The sequence below is a fragment of the Dasypus novemcinctus genome, chromosome 18 (genome assembly GCF_030445035.2).
Source record: "Dasypus novemcinctus isolate mDasNov1 chromosome 18, mDasNov1.1.hap2, whole genome shotgun sequence".
Taxonomy (NCBI): Eukaryota; Metazoa; Chordata; class Mammalia; order Cingulata; family Dasypodidae; genus Dasypus; species Dasypus novemcinctus.
In genome coordinates, this window is record NC_080690.1 from 79,953,826 (window position 1) to 79,961,466 (window position 7,641).

The window sequence follows — 7,641 nt, forward strand, 5'->3', positions numbered from 1 at the left end:
ATTTCAGCACCAGAAACTACTGTGGGCATTGGCAAACATGACTGAGGAAAAAGAGGTAGAATTAGTGGGAGGTGATTGATGGGGACAATCAGATTTGGACACCAAGACTATACTGTGAAGAATTAGAAATCCTTTTTATTTCACCGTTTACAATGAGATAAAGTACTTAAGGACCCTTGGCAAGAAGCAACTCGATTTGAAAGCAATCCAGTGGTGAAAGAATCAGGAAGGGATCACGTGGGCTCAAACTAGGCTTGAGAAAGAGGCAGGGTGTCGTTTGAACTCAGGCTGGGGCAGCAAGACCATTTGTAAATGATGGCTCCTCCCGTTGTAGAGAGCAGGACTGCTCTGCATCCATGGAGCCCGCGTCTGGCTCTCACAGCCTTGGAGCTCTTGGTCTCCTCCTCCGGCTGACGCAGTATCCTCAGTCTGCTTCACTTGAAATCCCTTGTCCAACCAGCTTCCCACAGTATTCTCAGGTGTTGAGATCTGAGAATCACCCCAACTGAGTGGCAAATAAAATGCCCTCACATCAAAGTGGTAAATGCTGGGACTTGAACCAGTGCTGAGGCGATGAGCGGAAGGAGGTACGATCGATGGGTCGTGGAGGCGCTGTGTGCCCGTGAATCTCTAGGGCGGGCTTGGAAGCTCGTGGGCTCGTTGAACAAGGCCAGGACCCCAGGGACCCGGGGTGGGGGCAGGTGAGCAGATTCGCCTGGGGACGTGAGGCGTGCAAGGACATTTATTTGTGTGGCTCTGTGTGCAAAGTCCATCTCCTCCCATACTTTGGACAGTCCCCCAAGCAGAGACTTGTCCACAGCCCTAACCATAATGCCTGGTAGTTTCTGTGAAGTATTTCTTGAACGAGTGACGACTCCTGAGCTGGCAAGGTTCTAGAGCTCAAATGCAGCAGTAACCCACAAGCGTGAACTGCTGAGGGGAGACACGTGTGCTTTCCTCACCTCCAGAGTGCAGACCAGCGCCCGCCCTTCATAGGCACACTACGGGGTTCAAAGTGAAAGACCGTATGAGTTTCCTAAAGCTGCTATAACAAATATCCACCAGCTGAGTGGCTTAGACCAACACAGCTATGTTATCTTACTGTACTGGAGGTCAGAACCCAAAAAACGGGCCCTACCGGCTAAAATCGAGGTGTCAGCAGGGCCTCGCTTCCCCCAAAACCCACAGGGCAGGACCTGTCCCTGCCTCTCTCCTGGCATCTATGCTGACTCTGCCTCAGTGGACACATCTCTGTCCAAATTCCCCCCCATCTCTGTCCACATTCCCTCTTTTTATGAGGACCCCAGTCATACCGGATTCAAGGGCCACCCTGTTCCAGTATGATCTGTCTTAACGGGCCCAATTCCAACTGATGACCCTGATTCCAAGCCCAGGCACATTCCGAGGTACTGGGGTTAGGATTTCAGCATGTCTCTTGGGGCAGCATAATTCAATCCATAGCATCACCCGCTACTCCGTCCTAGCACAGGCCTTGTCTGCACTCTGGGTTTTTTGGGGTGGGGGGTGCCAGCACATTGGTTCTGTGTGGCCATGGAGAGCAGATGAGGAAGGGGCTCTAGAACTGAGCCCCCACGGTTGATCCAAGTGGGGCAGCGATCACACTTGACGTGAAGCAACATCTCAATTCCAAAGGGTTTTATCAACAATGACAGGTTTATTATAAAATGTATGTGGAATGCAAATGACCCAGAACAAGCAAATCAATTTTGGAAAAAAAAAAGGATAAATTGAAGGACCCACTGCCTGATTTCAAGACTGTATTAGTCAGGATCTCCAGAGAGATTTAGTGTAGAATTGGCCTGTTTGCCAGCGGGGTTGGCAAATCTAAATTCTGTAGGGCAGGCCACTCTGACAAAGATGAAGCTGAATTCCCCAGGAGAAGCTGGCTGGCTGGAGTAGAGGTAGAAATTCTTCTACCTGCCTTCTGAAATCCTCAGTGCTGGCTTTTAACACCTCCAATTGATTGGATGAGGGCTCCCCATCTTGCTGAGGGCAACCTCCTTTGTCAGTTGTAGATGCAATCAGCTATAGATGCAATCAACTGACTACAGATGCAAATCCATCTCTGAAATACCCTCATAGGAACCATCAGGCCTGTACTTGCTTGACTGCACAGCTGAACACCGTAACCTAGGCAAGTGGACACATGAAGATGACCGTCACAAAGTCTTACTGTGAATCTACAGTCATCAAGACAGTGTGTATAAGGATAGATCTACGGGAAAATCAAGAGCTCAGACATAGACTCACATTTATTTGGTCAATTGATTTTTGACAAAACTGCCCAAGGAATTAAAAAAATAATGGACAGTGGGATTATTTTTCCCAAAAAATGGTCCTAGAACAACTAGATGTCCATTTGTAAAAATATGAACTTCAGTTATTACCTCACACCACATGTGAAATTTAACTTCAAATGGATCATAGACCTAAAACTTAAAGCCAAAACTTTAAAATTTCTGTTAAAAACATGGGAGAAAATATATGTGTCATTGGGCAAGGCAAAGATTTCTTAGGCCACAAAATCATGAACCATAAAAGAAAACAATTAATAAATTGGGTGTAGCAGTTGTGGCGTGATTTATGAATTCCAAAAATAGATATTGGCTTATGGTTGTGAACCGGTCTTTTCCTCTGGGCGTATTAGATTATATTGGGTTCAGAGTTTTCACTTTTACTTGATCAAATAATGACTAAGGCTTTGGTTGGGCCACGTCAATCAAGGGGGGCAGGGACTCACAGGGAACCGCACTGCAGAGAAGGGAGGGTGTCGTTTTGATCCTAGATCCCAGGAATCAAACACACAGAGAAGCAGATCCAGGAGGAAAGAGGCCTGGGGAAGAGAGACAAGCCGTTCACCTGAGAGTTTACAGCTGACCTTGTGGAGAAAACAGAGCAGCCGAGCCCAGAGAGACTCGAGCCCCAGGAGAGACAAGCCTTATCCCAGCCTACAGCTGATATTGGAAGAAGCTGGGCCACGGAGCCTTAAGAGGAAGCAGAGGCCTGGACCCTGGCAGACATCGGCAGCCAACTTGCTCCAACACGTGGCAACAGACCTCGGTGAAGGGAGTAACTTACGCCTTATGGCCTGATAACCGTAAGCTCCTACCCCAAATAAATACCCTTTATAAAAGCCAACAGCCTTCTGGTATTTTGCATCAGCACCCCTTTGGCTGACATACATCAGGCTTCCTCGAAATTAAAGTGTTTTGCTCTTCAAAGCCACACCGTTAAGGAAATGAGAAGGTAAGCTACAGACTGGGAGAAGATTATTGCAAAACACATAATGATTGTTTTCGTTTCCTAGGCGGCACAAAGCAGATGCCATGAAATGGGTCAGGTTTAAACAATGGTAACGTATGAACACAGTTTTTGTTTGGTTTCGCTTTGCTTTGCTTTTAGGAGGTCCCAGGGATTGAACCCAGGATCTTGTACATGGGACCTTGTACTCAACCACTTGAGCGACATCCACCGCCCTATTAATGCAGTTCTGAGGCTGAGGAAACGTCCGCATCAAGGCATCATCAAGGCAACGCTCTCTTCCTGAGGACGGGCTGCCGGCGGTCCTGGGCGCCTGTGCCACGTGGGCAGGCACATGGCGGCATCTGCTGGCTGGCCCTTCTCTCCAGGTTTCCTTGCTTTCAGCTCCTTGCTTCCATGCCTTCTTTCTCCCTCTCTTTTCATTCCCTTTATGAAGGACTCCAGTAACAGCTTTAAGACCCATCCTGAATGAGACGGGTCACACCTTAGCTGAAGGAGCCTCGTCAAAAGGTCCTACTTGCCGTGGGTTCTCACCCACGGGGGGATAACCTTGGGAACACCTTTTTCTGGGGCACACACAGCTTCAAACCACTATACTTACTGTCTTAGTTGGCCAGGGCCGCCATGGCAAACGCCGCATGGTGGGTTCTCCCAGGCTCTGGCTGGAAGTCCGACGTGGCAGTGATGGCAAGACTGGCTTTCTCTGTCCCTCCCAGGGCGACCTGTCTCCCCTTGTCCTGCTCCCGTGGTACCCGCCGGCTCCGGCTTCTTCCACACTTCTGGCTGCTACTGACTGTGTCTGGACTTCCTTTGCTTATGAGGGTCCTGGTCCCATGGGTTAAGGCCCATCCTGAGGCCACTTGACCCCACCTACACGGGCTCCCCAAGGTCCTGTGCATGAAGGGCTCGCAGCCCAGGAACACGGGTTAGGCTTGACCATGTCCTTCGTGGGTGCACAGGTCAGCCCCCAACACCGAACGAGTGCTTCTACGAGGAGCTGTCACGACAATAACACAAACGTCTCAGCAGAAAAGAGAGGGCAAAGAATGGACACTTCCCAAAAGACTATGTGAACGGCAAGCACATGCCACAATACTCAATATTGTTAGTCATTAGGGAAATGTAAATAAAAACACAACGAGGGAAGTGGCTGTGGCTCCACCAGTTGGGCTCCTGCCTACCATATGGGAGGCCCTGGGTTCATGTCCCAGGGCCTCCTTGTGAAGGCAGCCTTGCCCACACACCTCAGAGAGCCACCAGCCAGGGCACCGCGGAGTGCCGCCAGGCCCGTGTGTGCCACACAATGCTGCCCAGCCCACAGTGCCACAGAGAGCCAACTCAGCAAGGTGACACAACAAAAAGGGAGACAAGCAAAAATGCAGAAGAGCATGCAGCAAGCGGACACAGAGAGCAGACAGCAGACAAGCTGCAAGGGAGGGGGCGATAAATAAAAGACAGAAGAATACAGAGCAAATGGACACAGAGGGCAGACAGCACACAAAAAGCTGCAAGGGAGGAATAAAAAAAAAAAGCATAAGGATATATGCAGCCCCATAGATGAATCTCAAAAGCATTATTATGAGGGAAAGAAGGCAGACACAAAATACTGAAGCTGCATGATCACGTTTCTATGATATTATAGAAAAGGCAAAACTGTATGGTTGTTTCCGAGAGCTGAGGGGGGGTGGAGGAAAGTGGACGTGAGTTACATGACGGTGTAACACAATGGAAAGTGGACGTGAGCCACAGGAAGGTGTAACACAGTGGAAGTTCCACGACTGTGCTAGAAGTTCCACGATGGTCCATTCGTCAAAACCTCGTAGAGCCATCCGCTTAAGAGCGGTGAGTTTTATTGCAGATTGTATCTCTGTAAAGCTAATAAAGAATGGAGATGTCACAAAAAAGATAAATTAATGGGGAGTTATTGCCTAAGGGGTGCACAGTTTCTGTGTGAGTTGTTAAAAAGTTTGGGTCACAGGTGGTGGTGATGGTAGCACAACCTTGGGGACATATGAGCACCACTGACTTATGTACTTGAAAGTCGTTAAAATGGGAAAATCTGAGTTATATACACAGTACTACGATAAAAAGGATTTTTAGGAAAAAGATAAGTGAATGACCAGTGAGCAATAAAAAGGCATTCAGGGGAAGCGAACTTGGCCAGTGGTTAGGGTGTCCGTCTACCACATGGGAGATCCAAGGTTCAAACCCCGGGCCTCCTTGACCCGTGTGGAGCTGGCCCATGCGCAGTGCTGATGCATGCAAGGAGTGCCCTGCCACGCAGGGGTGTCCCCCGTGTAGGGGAGCCCCACACGCAAGGAGTGCACCCCGTAAGGAGAGCCGCCCAGCGCGAAAGAAAGTGCAGCCTGCCCAGGAATGGTGCTGCACACACAGAGAGCTGACACAACGAGATGACACAACCAAAAGAAACACAGATTCCCGTGCCACTGACAACAACAGAAGCAGACAAAGAAGACACAGCAAATAGACACAGAGAACAGACAACCCGGGTGGGGAGGGGGAGAGAAATAAATTTTAAAAAAGAAAAGAAAAGAAAAGGCATTCAGTGTCATTAGTCATCAGAAAAAAATGCATATTGAAAGTACAATTAGGTATCACTGAGCATCCCTGAGACAGAATTAAAAAGACTGATGATTCCCAATGCTGGCAAGAACATGAAGCAAGCGGAATTCTCAAAAATCACTGGTGGGAATGTAAAATGGTCCAGACACACTGGGAAGCATTTGATTATTTCTTTACCAATGGAAATTTTCAAATGAAGGGTGTGACACCATGGACATGTGCCACCTGAAAAACCCCGACAGTGCCCTGACAAACCAACTGCTGCCCGGCAAAGCCTGCGACGATGGGCACGCTGTGCTCTGTGTCGACAGGAAAGGAGCTGCTGGGAGTGGCTTCGTAGGACGCCCCAGGGACAGCGGCCAGAACGAAGTGAAAACTAGATTGTGTCCGACCATTATCCTTAGCCTCTGGTGGCCTCAAATGGATTTTGATCAAAATAGAGACTTATTGTAAGGAATCGGCTCACGCAACCATGAGATCTGACAAGTCTGAATTCCAAATGGCTGGAAAATCTTTTTTTTTTTTTAAGATTTATTTTTATTTACTTCTTCCCCTCCCCTCCCCCTGTTGTCTGCTCTCAGTGTCCATTCACTGTGTGTTCTTCTGTATCTGCTTGTACTCTCATTAAGCAGCTCCAGGAACCAATCCTGGGACCGTCCAGAGTGGAAGAGAGGCCATTACTTGCTTGCACCACCTCAGGTCCCTGTTCTGCTACATCTTCTTATTGTCTCTCCTCTGTGCCTCTTGTTGTGTCATCTTGCTGCACCAGCTCTCCACATTGGCTTGCACTCCCACATGGGGTGACTTTCTTGACACAGGGTGGCTCTCCTGCATGGGATCACATTCCCACATGGGCCGGCACTCCGTGTGGGCCAGCTCACCACATGGGCCAGCTTGCCCTCACCAGGAGGCCCTGGGCACCGAACCCTGGACCTCCTATATGGTAGATGGGAGCCCAATTGGCTGAGCCACATCCGTTTCCCAGAAAATTCTGATAAAGATGATTTTGAAGTCCTTAGTCCGAATTCCCCCAGCAAAGCTGGCTATCCAGAAATTCCAACAAAAGCCAATGCTGAAGTTGAGGTAGAAATTCTTTCTGACCTCTGAAATCCTCAGTTCTGACTCTTAAGACCTCTAAAAAAATGATTGCATGAGGTTTTACCCACATTGCCAAGGGCAATCTCCTTTGTCGATTATAGATGCAATCAGCTAATTGTAGATGCAGTCAGCCAATTATAGATGCAAGTCCCACCTACAAGATTCCTTCACAATAACAAGTTGGCAACTATTTACCAAACAACTGGACACCATGACATTACCAGCATAGGCAGTACATGAGTGCAAGACCTGAGGAAGCCAGGGAGACCTTCAGAGAGAAGGGGCAGAGGAAATGGTAGGACATTGGACACTCTGCCTGGACTGCCATTGTGCAACAGCAGAAACTTTAAACCAAAAAGGTGAATTACACTAAATATAAATTAAAAGGTGACTTAAAAGCAAACATTCCTGATACTGTCATAAACACTCTGAACCCAAAAAATGAAAGAGCACAAAGGGCAGCTGGCCCTGACTTTGTGGTACTTTTAGTCTAGTAATGAGACAAGCATTGTTATCACAAACAAATAATGGGCAAGTACTGATTGGGACTTCAATAACGTGCCTGCCCCATTTGTGATAGCAACACAATCTCCTCCTGCCAGTAGTAACTCCCTTGTTGTCTTTTTCTAAAATAGAATTTTCCATAATGATTTCTTCCCTCCCTCCAATGGCTCCCTT